The sequence below is a fragment of the Somniosus microcephalus genome, unplaced genomic scaffold, assembly GCF_052327205.1.
Source record: "Somniosus microcephalus isolate GS21.2 unplaced genomic scaffold, FLI_Smic_1.0 scaffold38, whole genome shotgun sequence".
In the NCBI taxonomy this organism is placed as follows: domain Eukaryota; kingdom Metazoa; phylum Chordata; class Chondrichthyes; order Squaliformes; family Somniosidae; genus Somniosus; species Somniosus microcephalus.
Genome location: NW_028225225.1, coordinates 406813 through 430159, shown reverse-complemented (window position 1 = coordinate 430159; position 23347 = coordinate 406813). Strand labels below are relative to the sequence as shown.

General features: G+C 48.9%; 1 pseudogene; it reads left to right on the top strand.

Moving 5' to 3' along the window:
* LOC147083845 (uncharacterized) overlaps positions 1–23347 on the top strand; it is a 170388-nt pseudogene that overhangs the window by 132029 nt on the left and 15012 nt on the right.

Genomic DNA, 23347 nt, shown 5'->3' with positions numbered 1-23347 from the left:
TCGTCACCTGTCAATCACCCTCCCTTCCCCAGCCAGTGCGCCTGCGCGGAGCCTCCGGGGTGCAGACGGAAGGCCGGGCCCGGTGAAGCGGCGGAATCAGCGGCCGGGGTAAAGTAGTGTTGGGGAATCGATTTAAATCGAGGTGAGGTGGGAGCGGAGAACGAGATTATAAAGTAAAATACGAGAAAAAACAAACCTCAGAGTCGGGCGGGCGGGACCTCCGCGGACGCCGAACGGAGCGGATTGAACCGCGCGCGGTGGCGGAGTAAGCCGGAACAAAGTGATTGTGACTGACGGGAGCGCTGACCAATAGGAAGAGGGCTGAGCTGGGAGGACTGAACTGGGCGGCCTGGTCCTCCAACCAATTGCGGCGCGGCAAGGGGGCGGGACCTTCTTCCCTGGCACTGGTGGGCTGGGGCCTGATTGTGACGTCACCAGAGGAAGAGGCCCAATCAGGTGGATGGAGGCCGGCCCGAGTTCTGACCAATAGGAAGAAGGCTGAGCTGGGAGGACTGAACTGGGCGGCCTGGTCCTCCAACCAATGGTGGCGTGGCAAGGGGGCGGGGCCTCCTCTCCAGCTCAGGTGCGCTGGGGCCGATTGTGACGCGCTGTCCCCAGGTGAGAGCAGCTCAGTCAGCACAGAGCTGGGGCTGGAATCTGGGAGAGGGGCCGCAGGCAGCGGGCCTGGCAAAGGGGCACAAGCTTCACAATACAAGCTGCTTTCAAATGCAAAATTGTTTCCTACAGACAGCCTTGGTCACTCTGCAAAAAAGGGGCCGCTCCAGGGACGTGAGCACATAAAGCGAGGCACTGTGGGAGGCGTAGTACTGAGGGAGCGCCGCACTGACGGAGGGGCAGTACTGAGGGAGCGCCACACTGTCGGAGGGGCAGTACTGAGGGAGCGCTGCACTGGCGGAGGGGCAGTACTGAGGGAGCTCCGCACTGACGGAGGGGCAGTACTGAGGGAGCGCCGCACTGTCGGAGGAGCAGTACTGAGGGAGCGCCGCACTGTCGGAGGGACAGTACTGAGGGAGCGCCGCACTGACGGAGGGGCAGTACTGAGGGAGCGCCGCAATGTCGGAGGGGCAGTACCGAGGGAGCGCCGCACTGTCGGAGGGGCAGTACTGAGGGAGCGCCGCACTGTCGGAGGGACAGTACGGAGGGAGCGCCGCACTGTTGGAGGGGCAGTACTGAGGGAGCGCCGCACTGTCGGAGGGACAGTTCTGAGGGAGCGCCGCACTGACGGAGGGGCAGTACTGAGGGAGCGCCGCACTGTCGGAGGGGCAGTACTGAGGGAGCGCCGCACTGTCGGAGGGGCAGTACTGAGGGAGCGCCGCACTGTCGGAGGGGCAGTACTGAGGGAGCGCCGCACTGTCGAGGTAGCAGTACTGAGGGAGCGCCGCACTGTCGGAGTGTCAGTACTGAGGGAGCGCCGCACTGTCGGAGGGGCAGTACTGAGGGAGCGCCGCACTGTAGGCGGGGCAGTACTGAGGGAGCGCCGCACTGTCGGGGGGCAAGTACTGAGGGAGCGCCGCACTGTCGGAGTGGCAGTACTGAGGGAGCGCCGCACTGTGGGAGGGGCAGTACTGAGGGAGCGCCGCACTGTCGGCGGGGCAGTACTGAGGGAGCGCCGCACTGTCGGGGGGGCAGTACTGAGGGAGCGCCGCACTGTCGGAGTTGCTGTCCTACGGATGAGACGTTAAACCAAGGCCCCCGTCTGCCCCTTCAGGCGGATGTAAAAGATCCCGTGGTGCTATTTCGAAGAAGTTATCCCCGGTGTTTTGAGCCCAATATTTATCCCTCAATCAACATGATGAAAAAACAGATTATCTGGTCATTATCACATTGCTGTTTGTGGGAGCTTGCTGTGCGCAAATTAGCTGCCACGTTTCCCACATTACAACAGTGACTACACTTCAAAAGTACTTCATTGGCTGCAAAGCGCTTTGGGACGTCCGGTGGTCGTGAAAGGCAGTTAAGAAGGCAAATGGTATGCTGGCCTTCATACAAGAGGATTTGAGTACAGGAGTAAAGAAGTATTACTCCAATTATATCTTCTTCTTTCTCAGGCGGAACCGAGGGTGACTTGTTTCCACATTAAAAATGAGTTCTCGGGTGGAAGGGTAAACCGGGAGAGCTTCTTCTCCCCGAGACAGACCCTCTGATATAAAGGGTCGACTGGATCCATGTTTACCTGTAATTTAAACAGAGGTCTGGTCATCTTCCGAGCTCTTTCCCCTAGAGGAGCGGGTAGAATGGGGGTCTTTAGTGTTAAATGGTTTCACCTGGGTCCATTGCTTCCATCGCATACCCATCGGTTCCTGTAGACAAACACACGTATCACTTGTCATTAATACAGTACATGGCCCCATCCAACGGGCCCCATTCCCTTTCTTCCGATAACTTGCGTCATTACTTGTTGACCTATTCTGGGCAACTCGTCTGGTTTAAGTCCAGCATTCTGCCTTTCTAGATCTTTCATCTGTTGTTGGTTCCTCACTTCTTTATTTAGTGCTTGTACCTCCTGATTTAGTTGTACTAAGTATCGCCTTAATCTATCTTGCACTGGTCCTGGTCTTAAATACATATTTTGGTTCTGTCTTCACAAAGGAGGACACAAATAACATCCCAGAGATGTCGGGGGAACATCGGGTCTAATGAAAGGGAGGAACTGAATGAAATTAGTATCTGTAGGGAAATGGTGTTGGGGAAATTGATGGGATTGAAGGCTGATAAATCCCCAGGGCCTGATAATCTACATCCTAGGGTACTTAAGGAAGTGGCCCTAGAAATAGTAGATGCATTGCTGGTCATCTTCCAAAATTCGATAGACTCTGGAACAGTACCCATGGATTGGCGGGTAGCTAATGTTACCCCACTATTCAAAAAGGGTGGTAGAGAGAAAATGGGGAATTATAGACCGGTAAGCCTGACATCGGTAGTGGGGAAAATGCTAGAGTCCATTTTAAAGGATGTAATAGCAGAGCACTTGGAAAACAGTGACAGGATCGGACAAAGTCAACATGGAGGGTCCCTAAACTTACATAGAAACATAGAAGATAGGAGCAGGAGTAGGCCATTTGGCCCCTCGAGCCTTCTCCGCCATTCAATGTTCAAGTTTCTGGAGTGGGACTTGAACCCACAACTTTGTGCCTCAGAGGCGAGAGTGCTACCCACTGAGTCACTGGCTCCCACTAAAGAACAAGCAGTTCTGACGAAAGGTCATTGACCTGAAACATTAACTCTGTTTCTCTCTCCACAGATGCTGCCTGACCTGCTGAGTATTTCCAGCATTTTCTGTTTTTATTAAAGAAACGAGGGAGTGACTGCTGACAGGAGGAATGTTGGGTCGTCCTGCACATGCGCACCTCCTTGGCGGCTGAGGCGAAATATCGACTCGTCCCCACCTGAGCCGCGCACTCGTACCAGATGTTGCGGCTCCGCATGCGTGCCCGATGTTCCAACCGCGGGGTTTTTTGTGCTGATCATGCGCGTTGTGGACCAATTGGGACGGGCGATTGTGGAGCAGGAGGGAGAGCGCGGGGGCCATGAGCACATGTGCGGGACTCAGCGTCAACAGAGCGCTTTCTGGAGCGTGGGGGCTTGTGGGTATTGCAGCTGCCATTACTGCTGATATTTTCAACCAACCTGTGCAGCAGCTGGAGCCTGAAAATCAGCTTCACTGCCCCTAGGTTCGGAAAGGGGATAATTAAACAACAGTTTGCCTCTGATCCTTTTCTGATCTCAATTTACAGGGTTATAGAAGTGCAGCAGTTACAGGCGGGAAGCTCAGACCAAACATTACGTCAACATCTGACAGAGTCGCTGGATTCATCAGGACCTGAATATCATCGGCCTTTGCACATGGAAGGAGAAAGCAGCGATCGCAGCGATGACAAACCGCACACGTGTTCGGTGTGTGGACGCGGATTCAGCTGATCGCCTGACCTGGCGAGACACATACACCATCACACCGGGGAGAAACCGGGTAAAGGTGGGGACGGTGGGAAGGGATTCAGTTCCCCGTCTATGTTGGAAGTTCAACGGCGCAGTAGCACCAGGGACAGTCCATTCACCTGCTCCGTGTGTGGAAAGGGATTTGTTTGTTCATCCCACCTGCAAACACACCAGCGAGTTCACACTGGGGAGAGACCATTTCAGTGTTCTGACTGTGGGAAGAGCTTTAAAAGCCCCGGGCATCTGAAGAAACACCAGCTTGTTCACACTGATGAGAGACCATTTCAGTGTTCTGACTGTGGGAAGAGCTTTAAAAGCCCCAGGGAACTGAAGGAACACCAGTTTGTTCACAAAGATGAGAGACCATTTCAGTGTCCTAACTGTGGGAAGAGCTTTAAAAGCCCCTAGTATCTGAAGCAACACCAGCGAGCTCACACTGATGAGAGGCTGTTTAAATGTTCTGACTGTGGGAAGAGCTTTAAAAGCTCCGGGGATCTGAAGCAACACCAGCGAGCTCACACTGATGAGAGACCCTTTAAATGTTCTGACTGTGGGAAGATCTTTAAAAGCTCCAGGGAGCTGAAGAGACACCAACACCTACACACTGGAGAGAGACCATTCACCTGCTCCGTGTGTGGGAAGGGATTCACTCAGTCATCCAACCTGCTGGCACACCAGCGAGTTCACACTGACGAGAGACCCTTTAAATGTTCTGACTGTGGGAAGAGCTTTAAAAGCTCTACAAGCCTTAAGAGACACCAGCGTGTTCACACTGATCATCGAATCTAACAGCACAGAAGGAGGTGATTCGGCCCATCCTGTCTGTGCTGGCTCTTTGAAAGAGCTGTCCAATTTAGTCCCAAACCCCAGCTTTATCCCCAGAACTCTGCAAACTAGTCCTCTTCAAGTACGTGTACAATTACCGTTTGAAAGTTCCTGTAGAACCTGATTCCAGCATCCTTTCAGATGGTGCGTTCCAGATCTTAACAACCCTCTGTGTGAAAACAATTCTCCTCATTCCCCTCTAGTTCTTTCAGCAACTATTTTAAATCTGAGACCTCTGGTTACCGACCCACTTGCCAGAGTGAACAGTTTGTTCCTATGATGCTCGATCAAAACCCCTCGTAATTTTGAACACCTCTATTAGGTCTCCTCTTAACCTTCTGCTCCAAGGAGAACAACCCCAGCTTCTCCAATCTCTCCACATAACTGAAGTCCCTCATCCCTGGTACCATCCTGGTCAACCTCCTCTGTCCAAGGCCTTGACATCCTTCCTAAAGTGTGGTGCCCAGAACTGTACACAATACTCCAGCCGAGGCCTAACTAGTGATTTGTAAAGGTTTAGTGTAACTTCCTTGTTTTTGTTTTCAATGGCACTATTTACAAAGCCAAATATCCCACACACTTTCTGAACCGTCTCACCAACTTGCTGTGGCACTTTCTAAGATTTGTGAATATGGACCCCCAGGTCCCTCTGCTCTTGCACCCCCTCAAAATAGTCCCATTTAGATTATACGGCCTCTCCCTGTTGTTTCTCCCAAAGTGCATCACTTCACACTTATCCTCATTTAATTTCATCTGCCTTGTGTCTGCTCATTTCACAGTCTGTCTCTGTCCTTCTGAAGTCTGCTACTACTATGCTCACTATTTACTAAGTTGCCAAGTTTTGTATCATCTGTAAACTTCAAACTTGTACACCTATACCCAAGTCCAGGTCAGTTATATATAACAAGAAAAGCAATGGTCCTAATCCCGACCCCTGGGGGAACCCACTGCATACTTCCCTCCAGTCAGAAAAACATCCCTCAGCACTGCTCACTGTCTCCTATCCCTCGGCCAATTATATACCCAAATTACCATCAGCCCTTTAATACCATGTGCTTCTATTCTCCAAGTAGGTCTCTTGTGTGATACTTTATCAAATGCCTTTTGAAAGTCCATAAGAACATAAGAAATAGGAGCAGGAGTGGGCCATACGGCCCCTCGAGCCTGCTCCGCCATTCAATAAGATCAGGGCTGATCATCGACCTCAACTCCACTTTCCCGCCCGATCTCCATATCCCGTGATTCCCCGAGAGTCCAACAATCTATCGATCTCAGCCTTGAATATACTCAAAGACTCAACATTCACAGCCCTCTGGGGCAGAGAATTCCAAAGATTCACCACCCTCTGAGTGAAGAAATTCCTTCTCATCTCAGTCTTAAATGGCCGACCCCTTATCCTGAGACTGTGACCCCTAGTTCTAGACACTCCAGCCAGGGGAAACAACCTCTCAGCATCTACCCTGTCAATCCCTTTCAGAATCTTGTATGTTTCAATGAGATCACCTCTCATTCTTCTAAACTCCAGAGAGTATCGGCCCATTCGACACAATCTCTCATCACAGGACAGCTCTCTCATCCCAGGAATCAATCTAGTGAACCTTTGTTGCACCGCCTCCAAGGCAAGTATATCCTTCCTTAGATAAGGAGACCAAAACTGTGCCCAGTACTCCAGGTGTGGTCTCACCAAGGCCCTGTACAATTGTAACAAGACTTCCTTACTCTTATAATCCAACCCCCTTGCAATAAAGACCAACATGCCATTTGCCTTCCTTATTGCTTGCTGTACCTGCATGCTAGCTTTCTGTGTTTCTTGCACGAGGACACCCAAATCTCTCTGAACACCAACATTTGAAAGTTTCTCACCATTTAAAAAAGATTCTGTTTTTCTATTCTTCCTACCAAAGTGAATAACCTCACATTTCCCTACATTATACTCCATCTGCCACCTTACTGCCCACTCACTCAGTCTATCTATATCCCTTTGCAGACTCTCTGTGTTCTCCTCACAGCTTACTGTCCCACCTAGCTTTGTATCATCAGCAAACTTGGATACATGACACTCGGTCCCTTCATCTGGGTCATTAATATAGATTGTAAATAGCTGAGGCCCCAACACTGATCCACGCGGCACCCCACTAGATACAGCCTGCCAACCTGAAAAAGGTCCGTTTATCCCGACTCTCTGTTTTCAGTCCGTTAACCAATCCTCTATCCATGTTACTACATTACCCCCAACCCCGTGAGCCCGAATCTTGTGTAATAATCTTTTATGTGCCACCTTATCGAATGCCCTTTGGAAATCCAAATATACTACATCCACTGGTTCCCCTTTATCTACCCTGCTAGTTACATCCTCAGATAACTCTAATAAATTTGTCAAACACGATTTCCCTTCCATAAAACCATGTTGACTCAGCCTACCCATGTTATGATTTTCTAAGTGCCCTGATACAACTTCCGTAACAATGGATTCCAGCATTTTCCCAACGACTGATGTCAGGCTAACTGGCCTGTCGTTTCCTGTTTTTTCTCTCCCTCCTTTCTTGAATAGCGGTGTTACATTTGCGACCTTCCAATCCGCTGGGACCGTTCTAGAACCTCGGGAATTTTGGAAGATCAAAACCAATGCATCCACTGTCTCTTCAGCCACCTCTTTTAGAACCCTAGGATGTAGGCCGTCAGGTCCAGGGGATTTGTCGGCTTTTAGTCCCATTAGTTTCTCTAGTACTTTACATTAAGTTCCTCACCCTCATTAAACCCTCGATTCCCCACCATCTTTGGTTTGCTTTTGTGTCTTCCACTGTGAAGAGATACAAAATATTTGTTTTATCGTTTCTGCCATTTCCTTATTCCCCATAATAATTTCTCCTGTCTCTACCTCTAAGGGACCAACGTTGTCAGCTGTGGCTCAGTGGGCAGCTCACTCGCCTCTGGGTCAAAGGGTGGTGGGTTCAAGTCCCACTCCAGAGACTCGAGCACATAAAGCTAGGCTGACACTCCAGTGCAGTGCTGAGGGAGTGCGGCACTGTCGGAGGGGCCGTCTTTCGGATGAGACGTTAAACCGAGGCCCCGTCTGCTCTCTCGGGTGGATGTAAAAGATCCCATGGCAGTATTTTGAAGAAGAGCAGGGGAGTTATCCCCGTTGTCCTGGCCAATATTTATCCCTCAACCAACATAACAAAACCGATTATCTGGTCATTATCACATTGCTGTTTGTGGGAGCTTGCTGAGTGAAAATTGGCTGCTGCACTTCCCACATTACAACAGTGACTACACTTCAAAAGGTAAAGTGCTTTGAGACGTCCAGTGGTTGTGAATGGCGCTATAGAAATGCAAGTCTTCCTTTACTTTTGCTACTCTCTTCCTTTTTGATACTTTTGATTTAATGATTAAACATTTAAGAAATTATTGCAGTGACAAAGGCTGTCTGTGAAACTGGAGGAAATTTGTCTTTAAATAATCTTAAAAAAATTTTTTTTTTTAATTTAAGATTGAACATTTTATTTACAGTGAATGACATTTACAGAGCTCAGGTCTCAGCTCTTTGTACAAAGTCACAAGCCCTCATGCCTACAAGGCAGGGGTCCCAGTCTCTACAAGCTTCTTGGTCATCTTCACTTGTTCATCTGGATAATGGGTCTCCAGGAATTCACACAGTTGAGGGTCGGCGCTCCCAGTGGAGAGTTTGTGCAGATCCAGCAGACTCTGGTTGACATTCTTCTCCATCTGCAGGGCTCTCTGCATCGCCGAGCGGAGCCTCTCGCTCTCCCGGCCGAACAAGTGGACTGTAATGAAACTTAAAAACTTAAATTCATTTTTGAAACTTATCAAATTAAATTAAATTCACCCCAGCCGGGGTGACAATGCACTCCAGTCCTCGCGGCACCCACCGGTCTCGGAAGGTCTCAAGTGTGCCGGCAGACACCGCGTGCTCCATCTCCAGGGCCACCCGGGCATGAACATGGCCGCGGAAGAGAGGCAGGCAATCGGGCCGAACGACCCCCTCGACTGCCCGCTGCCTGGACCTGTTTATTGCCATTTTGGCCAGGCTCAGGAGCAGTCCTACAAGGAGGTCCTCCGATCTGCCTGCTCCCCTTCGCACCGGGTGGCCATAGATCAGGAGAGTGGGACTGAATTGCAACCAAAAATTGAGGAGCAGCCCCTTCAAAAAATGGAACAGGGGCTGCAACCTCTCACATTCCACATAAACATGGAACATGGACTCCTCTAGGCTGCAGAAAAGGCAGGCGGCCTGGGAGTCTGTGAACCTACTTAACATTTTATTGCAAGGGACGGCTCCGTGCAACACCCTCCAGGCCAAGTCCCCAATAGAACAAGGGAGGACTCCCGCATAGAGAGCCCTCCATTGGGGACCTCTGCCTCCACCAGATGGCAAGATGGCACGCCAAGGCATGTACGGATGGCAGACGATGATGGCAAAGTGGAGAGTGTGCAGCAGCAGCCCGTACAGGAAACCCCTCCATGCAGAGCTCAAGGGCACGGAGGACATTTCCCCGAGGCGGCTCAAGTTGTGAGGCGCCATTTCCTGAGAGGGGTTTCAGGGTCGTGCGCCGATGAGGAATTCTGTCCGAACGGGGGTCAGTTCGGACGGGATCACCCCATGTGCTTGAGCCTCCTCGATACACCTAGTGGAGTCGGGGCCCACTGCCGCTTTCAGCAACTCGATGGCTTTGGCCGTGCGCCAGACGTTGGCCAAGGACAGGCGCTGTGCCAGCTCTTCTGGCACCATCCAGCCCACTCCTCCACCACATAGCAGGTCCCTGATTCTAGTCACCTTGCCAGGCACAGCCCTGCTCTCCGCCAGCCACCCGATCCAGCAGTCATGGAGGTGCGGATTCCTGAGCAGCGGCTCCCGAAGGAGAACCGCCACTCCTGATGGGGGAGAACTCCGCCTGGAGGCGACGCTGTTCCAGACCCATAGCAGTTCCTGGTAGAAGACAGGCAGCTCCTGCAGGTAGGCATGTGTACCACCCAATTCCACAAACAGGAGCTGCGTGTCGTAATTGAGGCCATGCAGCTGACAGAAGAAATACGTCGCCAGCACACACCATCGAGGAGGATTCTCGATGTACAGGTATCTCTGCAGGATCCGAGTGGGTTTGGGAGGTGCTGCTGAAGAAGTATTGGCGAGTTGCTGCAGTGCATCTTGTAGATGGAACACACTGCAGCCACAGTCACTGGTGGTGCAGCGAGTCACTATTTAAGGTGGTGGATGGGGTGCCAATCAAGCGGGCTGCTTTGTCCTGGATGGTGTCGAGCTTCTTGAGTGCTGTTGGAGCTGCACTCATCCAGGCAAGTGGTGAATATTCTATCACACTCCTGCCTTGTGCCTTGTAAATGGTGGAAAGGCTTTGGGGAGTCAGGAGGTGAGACACTTGCCACAGGATACCCAGCCTCTGACCTTTGGAATTCTCTTCCCCAGAGAGCTGTGGAGGCTGGGTCATTGAGTGTGTTTAAGGTGGAGATAGACAGGTTTTTGAATGATAAGGGAGTCAAGGGTTATGGGGAGTGGGCAGGGAAGTGGAGTTGAGGCCAAGATCAGATCAGCCATGATTTTATTGAATGGCGGAGCAGGCTCGAGGGGCCAAATGACCTACTCCTGCGCCTTATGTTCTTGTGTCTCTCATCAGCTCCAGCCGCTGAGTTGTGTCTGACACCGCGCATGCGTCCCATGGCCTCGCCCTCTCCTGCTCCACAGGCGCCCGGCCCACACCGCGCATGCTCAGCACACACCCTGGGCCCCTGTCAATCATCCTCCCCTGCGCCTGCACGCTGGGCCCGAGCTCCAGGCTGCCGCGCGGGGCTTTCTTTGTAAAGTCGGTGTTGGTGAAGAGCCGCAATCAGTGAGGGAAAGTGAGTTTTGCGAGGGGGCGGAGTGAACCGCAGCACATGATCGCGGGGCCTGTGACTGACGGGAGCTCTGACCAAAAGGAAGAGCGCGGGCGGAGCTGACTGGCGGCGGGTCCTCCAACCAATGGCGGCGCGGCAAGGGGGCGGGGCCTCCTCTCCAGCTCAGGTGCGCTGGGGCCGATTGTGACGCGCTGTCCCCAGGTGAGAACAGCTCAGTCAGCACAGAGCTGGGGCTGGAATCTGGGAGAGGGGCCGCAGGCAGCACAGAGCTGGGGCTGGAATCTGGGAGAGGGGCCGCAGGCAGCGGGCCTGGCAAAGGGGCAATCATTGATTGAATAATAAACAGGGGTAAGGGGACACTAACCTCACACCATATATATATTAATGAATATTTTACATCTGTTTTCACAAAAGAGAGGGACGATGCTGACATCACAATCAGGGAGGAGGAGTGTGAAATATTCGATGAAATAAACATAGTGAAAGAGGAAGTATTAAGGGGTTTAGCATCTTGGAAAGTCGATAAATCCCCAGGCCCGGATGAAATGTATCCCAGACTGTTAAGAGAAGCAAGAGAGGAAATAGCAGAGGCTCTGACCATCATTTTCCAATCCTCTCTGGCTACAGGGGTGGTGCCGGAGGACTGGAGGACTGCTAACGTGGTACCGTTGTTTAAAAAGGGAGAAAGGGATAGACTGAGTAATTACAGGCCAGTCAGCCTAACCTCAGTGGTGGGAAAATTATTGGAAAAGATTCTGAGGGACAGGATAAATCTTCATTTAGAAAGACACGGATTAATCAGGGACAGTCAGCATCGATTGTTCAGGGACGGTCGTGTCTGACTAACCTGATTGCATTTTTTGAGGAGGTAAGAAGGAGGGTCGATGAGGGTAGTGCGTTTGATGTAGTCTATATGGATTTTAGCAAGGCTTTTGATAAGGTCCTACATGGCAGACTGGTCACGACAGTAAAAGCCCGTGGGATCCAAGACAAAGGGACAAGTTGGATCCAAAATTGGCTCAGAGGCAGGAAACAAAGGGTAAAGGTCGAAGGGTGTTTGTGACTGGAAGGCTGTTTCCAGTGGGGTTCCGCAGGGCTCAGTACTGGGTCCTTTGCTTTTTGTGGTATAAATCAATGATTTGGACTTGAATGTAGGAAGTATGATTAAGAAGTTTGCAGATGATGCAAAAGTTGGCCGTGTGGTTGATAATGATGAAGAAAGCTGCAGACTGCAGGAAGATATCAATGGACTGGTCAGGTGGGCAGAACAGTGGCAAATGGAATTCAATCTGGAGAAGTGTGAGGTAATGCATTTGGGGAGGGCTAACAAGGCAAGAGAATAGACTATAAATGGTAGGACACTGAGAAGTGTAGAGGATCAGAGGGACCTTGGAGTGCATGTCCACAGATCCCGAAAGGTAGCAGGACAGGTAGATAAGGTGGTTAAGACAGCACACGGGATACTTGCCTTTATTAGCCGAGGCACAGAATATAAGAGCAGGGAGGTTATGCTTGAACTGTATAAAACACTAGTTAGGCCGCAGCTAGAACACTGCCTGCAGTTCTGGTCACCGCATTACAGGAAGGATGTCATTGCACTAGAGGGGGTGCAGAGGAGATTTACGAGGATGTTGCCTGGGCTGGGGAATTTTAGCTATGAGGAAAGATTGGATAGGCTGGGGTTGTTTTCTTTGGAACAGAGGAGGCTGAGGGGAGACCTAAATGAGGTGTATAAAATGATGTGGGGCCTAGATAGAGTGGATAGGAAGGACGTATTTCCCTTAGCAGAGAGGTCAATAACCAGAGGGCATAGATTTAAAGTAATTGGTCAGAAGTTTAGAGGGGAATTGAGGAGAAATTCTTTCACCCAGAGGGTGGTGGGGGTCTGGAACTCACTGCCTGAAAGGGTGGTAGAGGCAGAAACCCTCATCACATTTAAAAAGTACTTGGATATGCACTTGAAGTGCCGTAACCTACAAGGCTACGGACCAAGTGCTGGAAAGTGGGATTAGGGAGGATAGCTCTTTGTCGGCCGGCACGGACAAGATGGGCCGAATGGCCTCCTTCTGTGCTGTAAATTTCTATGATTCTATGATTCATTGATCATCCCATTCCCAAGCTGATTCTGTGTTAACACCTCAGACGGGCCGTCCCACATAGAGTGAATCCCTCAACCTGTTCTCCCGGTTACAGAACCAGTTTGTCTCTCTCAGGAATGCCCAAGGCTCTGTTGTCTGGGCACTAACTCACTCGTGACCTCACATGTTGCAACAAGTCTGCTGCCTGAGCAGTTTGCAGTGTTATCAGGTCTGTGGGTCTCTTAGCAACCACCTCCCTTATCTAGGCAAAGGGCTCATCTCCTGACTTTGGGTGTTATCATTCCAAACTTCAGCATTCTCTGTCTTTTAGCTTCAATCTGTCTGTGTCCACCCAGTGACAACACTGAGCTCCTCCCTCCAACCACTGACACTTGCCCTCTTGCTGAGAAAGAAAGACTTGCATTTATATAGCGCCTTTCACAACCTCAGGATGTCCCAGAGCGCTTTACAGCCAATGAAGAACTTCTGAAGTGTAGTCACTGTTGTAATGAAGGAAACGCAGCAGCCAATTGGTGCACAGCAAGCTCCCACAAACAGCAATGTGACAATGACCAGATAATCTATTTCAGTGATGTTGATTGAGGGATAAATATTGGTCCCAGGACACCGGGGAGAACTCCCCTGCTCTTCTTCAATGTAGTGCCATGGGATCTTTTACATCCACCTGAAAGAGCAGACGGGGGCCTCGGTTTAACATCTCATCCGAAAGACGGCACCTCTGACAGCGCAGCACTCTCTCAGTACTGGAGTGTCAACCTAGATTTTTATGCTCAAGTCTCTGGACTGGGACTTGAACCCACGACCTTCTGACTCAGAGGTGAGAGTGCTGCCCACTGAGCTAAAGTGCCTGGAGCTAAGCCAGCTGGGATACTTGACATAGGATTACATCGGATATACGGCACAGAAACAGGCCATTCGGCCCAACCAGTCCATGCCGGTGTTTATGCTCCACTCGAGCCTCCTCCCGTCTTTCCTCATCTAAATCTATCAGCATAACCCTCGATTCCCTTCTCCCTCATATGTTTGTCTAGCCTCCCCTTAAATGCATCGATACTATTCGCTTCAACCACTCCCTGTGGCAGCGAGTTCCACATTCTCACCACTCTCTGGGTAAAGAAGTTTCTTCTGAATTCCCCATTGGATTTCTTGGTGACTATCTTATATTGATGGCCTCTAGTTATGCTCTTCCCCACAAGTGGAAACATTCTCTCTGTATCCACTCTATCAACATTTTTCATAATTTTAAAGACCTCTATTAGGTCACCCCTCAAGCCTTCTGTTTTCAAGAGAAAAGAGACCCAGCCTGTTCATCCTTTGTGATATGTATACCCTCGCATTTCTGGTATCATCCTTGTAAATCTTCTCTGCACCCTCTCCGGTGACTCTATATCCTTTTTATAATATGGTGACCAGAACTGTACGCAGTACTCTAAGTGTGGTCTAACCAAGGTTCGATACAGGTTTAGCATAACTTCACTACTTTTCAATTCTATACCTCTAGAAATAAACCCTAGTGCTTGGTTTGCTTATTTTTATGGCCTTGCTAACCTGTGTCGCAACTTTTAGTAATTTGTGTCTTTGTACTCCGAGATCCCTTTGTACCTCTACCCCACCTAGACTCGCACCCTCCAAGTAATAAGTGACCTCCCCATTCTTCCTACCAAAATGTAATACCTCACATTTATCTGTTCAGCCTTGGTCACTCTGCAAAAACTCTGAAATGTTTAGTAATGAAATCAGGGAGTCCAAAAGCTCAGGTGAGGCAGTTTAAAAAGACAGTCCCTGACCAGAAATTGCTGGATGCTGACACTCGGTGCTCACGAGGATAGAATGTCCCATTCCCCAGGCATCCAGCACCTCGAACACATCAAAAATTCACAAAACAATGGTGGAGCTGTGATCGAGGTGCTCAAAATTATGAGGGGTTTTGATCGAGCAAACAAGGAGAAGCTGTTGTCACTGGCAGGAGGGTCGGTAACGAGAGGACACAGATTTCAGATCATTGGCAAAAGAATCGAGAGAGGAAAGGAGGAGACTTTTTTTACACAGCGAATTGTGATGATCTGGAATGCACTGCCTGAATGGGAGGTGGAAGCAGATTCAATAGTAACTTTCAAAAGGAAATTGGATATATACTAAAGGCAGAAATTTGCAGGGCTGTGGGGAAAGAGCAGGGCAGTGGGACTAATTGCATCGCTCTTTCAGAGAGCAGGCACCAGCCCGATGGGCCGAATGGCATCCTACTGTGCTCTATGATTCTATAACATCAGCTTCTCTCTGCTCACTAGTACTGAGAGAACAGGGAATAATCTTTAAATCCAGCCCTTAACATTAACAAGCCCCAGTTGCCTGAATTAACATGGTTCAGCCCTGGATGTGATTAAAGGCATCGGAAACAGTGGAATCGACCCACCGCAGTCACAATGTGGACACTCTGGTGTGTCAGCGGGTGGGATACACCAGGGAATCCCTTTCCACACACTGAGGTTGACTCTAATGATCGGGAGTCCCAGGGTTTCGGATACCAGATAATCAAGCTCACAAGAACACAAATTGTCTCTCCAGGCTTTATTAAGAGCGCTGCATAACACAGATCGGGTGATAATTCCCTCAGTCTGGAGAATAGAAGTACAGTGGATTCACGCGCGATCTTCTCGAGTCTGTTCCAACTGACAACGGCTTAAGTGGCCTGTTCTTATACACAAGCTTGGTTACCGCTCAGGAGACGGGATTGTTTGGACCCGTCTGTTGGCCGCCTCCTGAACTCCTGCTAATTCAGGGAATTTAGTCCATCTGTGACCAGACTATAACCACAAGCCCATCTGGTTATCACACCTATACGGTCCGTGAGGTTATTATCAGATTCACACCCAGACGTTGTGCCTTCACTTGTCTGGCACTTCATCCCATAACACGAGTACAGGGGCTCAGTAATGTTTCATTCATCAGAAAAAGACAAAGTACAACAACATACTGGTCAGCTTAACAGAATCTCATCATATTTATGTGGCTATAAATATAAAAGTCACTAATAAATCCAAGAGGGAATTCAGGAGAAACTTTTTTACCCAGAGAATGGGGAACTCGCTACCACAGGGAGTCGTTGAGGTGAACAGCACAGATGGATTTATGAGGAAGCCACACAAGGGAGAAAGGAATGGGAGATGTTGATCGGGTTAACTGAAGTAGGGTGGGTGTGGGGCATAAACACTGGCATGGACCAGTTTGGCCGAATGGCCTGTTTCTGTGCTGTACATTCTATGTAACACCATGAACAGTCAAAAGAAGGGAATCATCAGCACAACAGTCTTAAAGATTAAACAGCAGTACAAGAATTTATAAAACATTCATCCATTCCATGTTCATGTCACCCCAGCTGTCTACGGGGCTCTGCGCTACAGACCAATGTGAACTCGCTGGTGTCTCAGTAGGTGCGATGACTGAGTGAATCCTTTGCCACACACTGAGCAGGTGAACAGTCTCTTTCCTTCTCTCTCCAGCTGGTGTCTCTTCAGGCCCTTTGAACATATAAATGTCTTACCAGTCAGAACTTTTAAATGGTTTCTCATCAGTGTGAACTTGCTGGTGTGTCAGCAGATGGGGTGACTGAGTGAATCCCTTCCCACACACGGAGCAGGTGAACGGTCTCTCCCCAGTGTGAACTCGCTGGTGTCCATTCAAAATCCCAGCGCTTTTAAAGCTCTTCCCACAGACAGAACATGTAAACGGTCTCTGATCGGTGTGAACTTGCTGGTGTACCTTCAGTTCCCCAGAGGTTTTAAAGCTCTTCCCACGGGCAGAACAGTTAAATGGTCTCTCATCAGTGTGAACTCGCTGGTGTGTCAACAGGTGGGATGACCGAGTGAATCCCTTCCCACACACGGAGCAGCTGAATGACCTCTCACCAGTGTGAACTCGCTGGTGACTCAGCAGGCTTGATGACAGAGTGAATCCCTTCCCACACACGGAGCAGGTGAACGACCTCTCACCAGTGTGAACTCGCTGGTGTCCGTTCAGATCCCCAGAGGTTTTAAAGCTCTTCCCACAGACAGAACATGTAAATGGTCTCTCATCAGTGTGAACTCGCTGGTGTTGCTTCAGATTCCCAGAGGTTTTAAAGCTCTTCCCACAGTCAGAACATTTAAATGGTCTCTCATCAGTGTGATATTGCTGGTGTCTCAACAGGTTGGATGACTGAGTGAATCCCTTCCCACACACGGAGCAGGTGAACGGGCTCTCCCCAGTGTGAACTCGCTGGTGTGTCAGTAGGTGGGATGGCTGAGTGAATCCCTTCCCACACACGGAGCAGGTGAATGGTCTCTCTCCTGCTCTCTCCAGCTGGTGTCCCTTCAGCTCCTGGGACATTTGAAAGCTTTTCCCACAGTTGGAATGTTTCACCGGCCTCTCCCCAGTGTGAACTCGCTGGTGTGCCAGCAGATTCGAGGACCGAGTGAATCTCTTCCCACACACAGAACAGGTGAACAGAATCTCTCCTGCACTCTACAGCTGGTGTCTCTTCAGATCCTGGGACCTTTTAAATCTCTTCCCACAGTCAGAACATTTAATGTGAACAAGCTGGTGTCTCAGGAGGGTGGCAGAATGAGAGAATCGCTTCAAAAACACGGAGCAAGTCAACGGTCTCTCATCGGTGTGGACAAGCTGGTGTCTCAGCAGCACGGATGGTGCAATTAATCCCTGCCACACACGGAGCGGGTTAAAGGTCTCTCCCTAGTGTGAATTTGCTGGTGTATCATCAGAGCGGCTGGCTGAGTGAATCCCTTCCCACACACGGGGCCCGGGTTTCCCCCAGTGTGTGGCCACTGGTATTTGTAGATTTTGAAGCTCTTTCAGAACATTTAAAAGGTCTCTCCCCAGTGTGAACTCACGGGTGTGCCAGCAGATTGGAGGAGCGACTGAATCAGGTCCTGAGGAATCACGTAACTCTTGTCAGAATTTGAGGTGATGTTTGGTCTGAGCTTCCTGTCTGTAAATGTTCCACTTCTAAAACCCTGTAAAAGGAGTGTAGAAAGGGTAAGGGGGGGAGCAGGATGTTTTTTGGGCTTATTTTGCCTCAAAGAAGAAACAGGGTAGAGCCGGTCCCAGTGGTGTCCAGCCGTGCCCACAATAACCAGTGGGCCAGAAACAGCCCAATGCACCTCACTGACTTGGCCCTGAAGTCAAATCAAGTCTCATCAAATGACATCCTTTGTGACTGTGACAAAGGTAAACTATCCCTCCTCGTCCTTCCTGACTTGTCTGCAGCCTTTGACACGGTTGACCACTCCATCCTTCTCCCAACTCCTCTCCACTGTCATCCAACTGGGCGGGACTGCACTCGCCTAGTTCCATTCTTATCTATCTAATCGTAGCCACAGAATCACCTGCAATGGCTTCTCTTCCCGCTCCCGCATCGTTACCTCTGGTGTCCCCCAAGGATCTATCATTGGTCTCCTCCTATTTAGAGTCATAGAGTTATACAGCACAGAAAGAGGCCCTTCGGCCCATTGTGTCCGCGCCGGCCATCAAGTCCTGTCTATTCTAATCCCATTTTCCAGCACTTGGTCCGTAGCCTTGTATGCTATGGCAGTTCAAGTGCTCATCCAAATGCTTCTTGAATGTTGTGAGGGTTCCTGCCTCTACCACCCTTTCAGGCAGTGAGTTCCAGATACCAACCACCCTCTGGGTGAAAAAGTTTTTCCTCAAATCCCCTCTAAACCTCCTGCCCCCTACCTTGAACCTATGCCCCCTGGTTATTGAACCCTCGACTAAGGGGAAACATTCCTTTCTATCTACCCTATCTATGCCCCTCATAATTTTGTACACATCAATCAGGTCCCCCCTCAGCCTTCTCTGCTCTAAGGGAAACAACCCCAGCCTGCCCAGTCAATTCAATTCAATTCAATTCAATTCAAATCGCTTTATTGCATGACAAGGTACACCTTATGTTGCCAAAGCATCAAAAAACATTCATGGTTGTACACAAAAATACAGATCTATCCATACAGTGTATAAACAGATATATCCCTGAGTGTATAAATATACATTCATATAATTTGTATATACTCTTTTCTTATATTTAGTGGTTGTCCCTCTGTTTATGGCAAGCTGTAACATAGTGTGCCGCTAAGGTTACACAATTTCTCTCTTCCCCTAGAAGGTATGGGAGTTTTTGGTCGCCATTCAAATTTCTGAATTCCGGGCATATTTTTGTGAATTTTGGGTAGAAATTCTCCCTTATGCCCTGATATTTTCTACAAGCTGTGAGGAAGTGCATCTCTGTCTCCACCACTCCCTGACTGCAGTGAGAGCACATCCTGTCCTCTCTTGGTAGTCGGGTCTGCCTGTGTCTACCTTTTTCGATCGCCAGGCTATGTTCACTAAGTCTGTACATTGTCAAGGTTTTTCCCAGTCTCTCTTCATAGCTGAAGCACTCCAGCCCAGGTAACATCCTGGTGAATCTCCTCTGCACCCTCTCCAAAGCAATCACATCCTTCCTATAGTGTGGCGACCAGAACTGCACACAGTATTCCAGCAGTGGCCTAACTAGCGTTTTGTACAGCTCCATCAAAACCTCCCTGCTCTTATATGCTATGCCTCGGCTAATGAAGGCAAGTATCCATATGCATTTTTAACTACCTTATCCACCTGTTCTGCTGCCTTCATGGATCTATGTACATGCACACCAAGGTCCCAGTGGATGTGGTGTATTTGGACTTCCAAAAGGCATTTGACAAGGTGCCACACAAAAGATTACTGCACAAGATAAAAAATCACAGGGTTGGGGGTAATATACTGGCATGGGTGGAAGATTGGCTATCTAACAGAAAACAGAGAGTGGGGATAAATGGTTCATTCTCGGGTTAGCAATCAGTAACTAGTGCTGTTCTGCAGGGGTCAGTGCTGGGACCCCAACTCTTTACAATCTAAGTTTACGATTTGGAGGAGGGGACCAAGTGCAACGTATCCAAGTTTGCCAACGATACAAAGATGGGAGGGAAAGCAGTGAGTGAGGAGGACATAAAAAACCTGCAAAAGGACATAGACAGGCTAAGTGAGTGGGCAGAAAATTGGCAGATGGAATATAATGTTGGAAAGTGTGAGGTTATGCACTTTGGCAGAAAAAATCAAAGAGCAAGTTATTATCTAAATGGAAAGAAACTGCAAAGTGCTACAATACAAAGGGATCTGGGGGTCCTGGTGCATGAAAACAGAAGGTTAGTATGCAGGTACAGCAGGTGATCAGGAAGGCCAATGGAATCTTGGCTTTTATTGCAAGAGGGATGGAGTATAAAAGCAGGGAAGTCTTGCTTCAGTTATATAGGGTACAGGTGAGGCCACACCTGGAATATTGTGTACAGTTTTGGTTTCCATATTTGAGAAAAGATATACTTGCTCTCGAGGCAGTTCAGAGAAGGTTCACTCGGTTGATTCCGGAGATGAGGGGGTTGACTTATGAGGAAAGGTTGAGTAGGTTGGGCCTCTACTCATTGGAATTCAGAAGAATGAGAGGCGATCTTATCGAAACATATAAGATTGTGAGGGGGCTTGATCGGGTGGATGCCGGGGAGGATGTTTCCACTGATGGGTGAGACTAGAACTAGGGGGCATAATCTTAGAATAAGGGGCTGCCCTTTCAAAACTGAGATGAGGAGAAACTTCTTCACTCAGAGGGTGGTAAATCTATGGAATTTGCTACCCCAGAGAGCTGTGGAAGCTGCAACATTAAATAAATTTAAAATGGAGATAGACAGTTTCCTAACTGATAAGGGAATTAGGGGTTACGGGGAGCGGGCAGGGAAGTGGACGTGAGTCTAGGTTCGGATCAGCCACGATCCTATTGAATGGCGGAGCAGGCCCGAGGGGCCGTATGGCCTACTCCTGCTCCTACTTCTTATGTTCTTATATAAGAATTATTATGTCCCTCTGATCCTCTGTCCTTCCTAGGGTCCTACCATTCATTGTGTATTCCCTTGCCTTGTTTGTCCTCCCAAAATGCATCACCTCACACTTTTCAGGGTTAAATTCCATTTGCCACTGTTCTGCCCATCTAACCAATCCGTCTATATTGTCCTGTAGCCTGAGGCTTCCCTCCTCACTATTTATCACTCCACCAATTTTTGTGTCATCTGCGAACTTACTGATCATACCTCGTACATTCATATCTAAATCATTAATGTACACAGCACCAGGGACCCAGGTTCGAATTCGGCCTCGGGTGACTGTCTGTGTGGAGTTTGCACATTCTCCCTGTGTTTGCGTGGGTTTTCTCCGGGTGCTCCGGTTTCCTCCCACAGTCCAAAGATGTGCGGGTTAGGTTGATTGGCCACGATAAAAATTGACCCTTAGTGTTAGGGGGATTAAATACGTGGGGTTACAGGGTTACAGGGATAGGGCTTGGGTGGGATGGCTGTCGGTGTAGGGACCGGGTGCTAGGGTTTGGATGATCAGCCATGATCTCGTTGAATGGCGGAGCAGGCTCGAAGGGCCGAATGGCCTACTCCTGCTCCTATCTTCTATGTTTCTATGTAACCAGTGCTGTTCCTGCCCTGGGAGTGTTTGATGGGACAGTGTAGAGGTAGCTTTACTCTGTATCTAACCCGTGCTGGACCTGCCCTGGGAGTGTCTGATGGGGACAGTGTAGAGGGAGCTTTACTCTGTATCTAACCCGTGCTGTACCTGCCCTGGGAGTGTTTGATGGGACAGTGTAGAGGGAGCTTTACTCTGTATCTACCCCGTGCTCTACCTGCCCTGGGAGTGTTTGATGGGACAGTGCAGAGGGAGCTTTACTCTGTATCTAACCCGTGCTCTACCTGCCTTCATGAGCAAATTTGGCTACGGTAAATAAAATCAGAGAGTTAAATGCGTGGCTCAAAGACTGGTGTGGGAGAAATGGGTTTTGCTTCTTGGGACACTGGCACTAGTACTGGGACAGGAGAGAGCTGTTCCGTTGGGACGGACTTCACTTGGCCAGTGCTGGGACTAGAATCCTGGCGAATCGAATAACTAGGGCTGTAGAGAGGGCTTTAAACTAATTAGTGGGGGGGAGGTTTCAAGAGAGCGAAAAATAAAAATGTCAGCGGAGAAGGCAATAGAGCAAGGTAGCAGTGGAGGAATTAAAAACCAGAGCGTGTCAGGAAGGAACAGAATATATAAAGATAAAGGTAAAGTTGTAAAGAGGGTAAAAGCAGGAATAAATTGTCACAAAACATATTTTAAAGTTCTTTATCTGAATGCACGCAGCATTCGTAACAAAATAGACGCATTGACGGTACAAATAAATACACATGGATATGATCTGGTGGCCATTACGGAGACATGGCTGCAGGGTGACCATGACTGGGAACTAAACATCCAGGGGTATTTGACTATTAGGAAGGACAGCCAGGAAGGAAAAGGAGGTGGGGTGGCTGTGTTAATAAAGGATGGAATCACTGCAATAGTGAGAAATGATATTGGGTCAAAGGATCAGGATAGTGAAACGGTTTGGGTGGAAATAAGGAATAAAAAGGGGAAAAAGTCACTAGTGGGCGTAGTCTATAGGCCTCCTAACAGTTGCAACTCTATTGGTCGGAGTATAAATCAGGAAATAGTTGGGGCTTGTATTAAGGGAACAGCTATAATCATGGGAGATTTCAACTTTCATATTGACTGGACAAATCAAATTGGGCAGGGCAGCCTTGAGGAAGAGTTCATAGAGTGCATTAGGGACGGGTTCCTTGAGCAGTATGTTACTGAACCAACCAGGGGGCAGGCAATCTTAGATCTGGTCCTGTGTAATGAGACAGGATTAATAAAAAATGTCCTAGTAAAGGATCCCCTTCGAATGAGTGACCATAACATGGTTGAATTCCAAATTCAGTTGGCGGGTGAGACAGTTGGATCTCAAACCAGTGTACTAAGCTTAAATAAAGGAGAATATGAAGGTATGAGAGCAGAGTTTCTACAGTTATATAAAAAGAAAAAGGGTGGCTAAAGTGAATGTTGGTCCCTTAGAGGACGAGACTGGGAAGTTAGTTGTGGGGAACATGGAGATGGCAAATACGCTGAACAAATATTTTGTATCAGTCTTTACAGTAGAGGACACTAAAAATATCCCAACACTGGACAAACAGGGGGCTATGGGGGGGAGGAGCTAAACATGATTAAAATCACTAAGGAGATGGTACTCAGTAAGATAATGGGACTTAAGGCGGATAAATCCGCTGGACCTGATGGCTTACATCCTAGGGTCTTGAGAGAAGTAGCGGTGGGGATTGCGGATGCATTGGTGGTAATTTTCCAAAATTCCCTGGATTCAGCCAAAGTCCCAGCAGATTGGAAAACTGCTAATGTAACGACCTTATTTAAAAAGGGAGGTAGACAAAAGGTTGGAAACTATTGACCAGTTAGCCTAACATCTGTGGTTGGTAAAATGTTGGAGTCCATTATTAAGGAAGCAGTAACAGGACATTTGGATAAGCATAATTTAATCGGACAGAGTCAGCATGGTTTTATAAAGGGGAAGTCATGTTTGACAAATTTGCTCAAATTCTTTGAGGATGTAACAAACAGGGTGGATAAAGGGGAACCAGTGGATGTGGTGTATTTGGACTTCC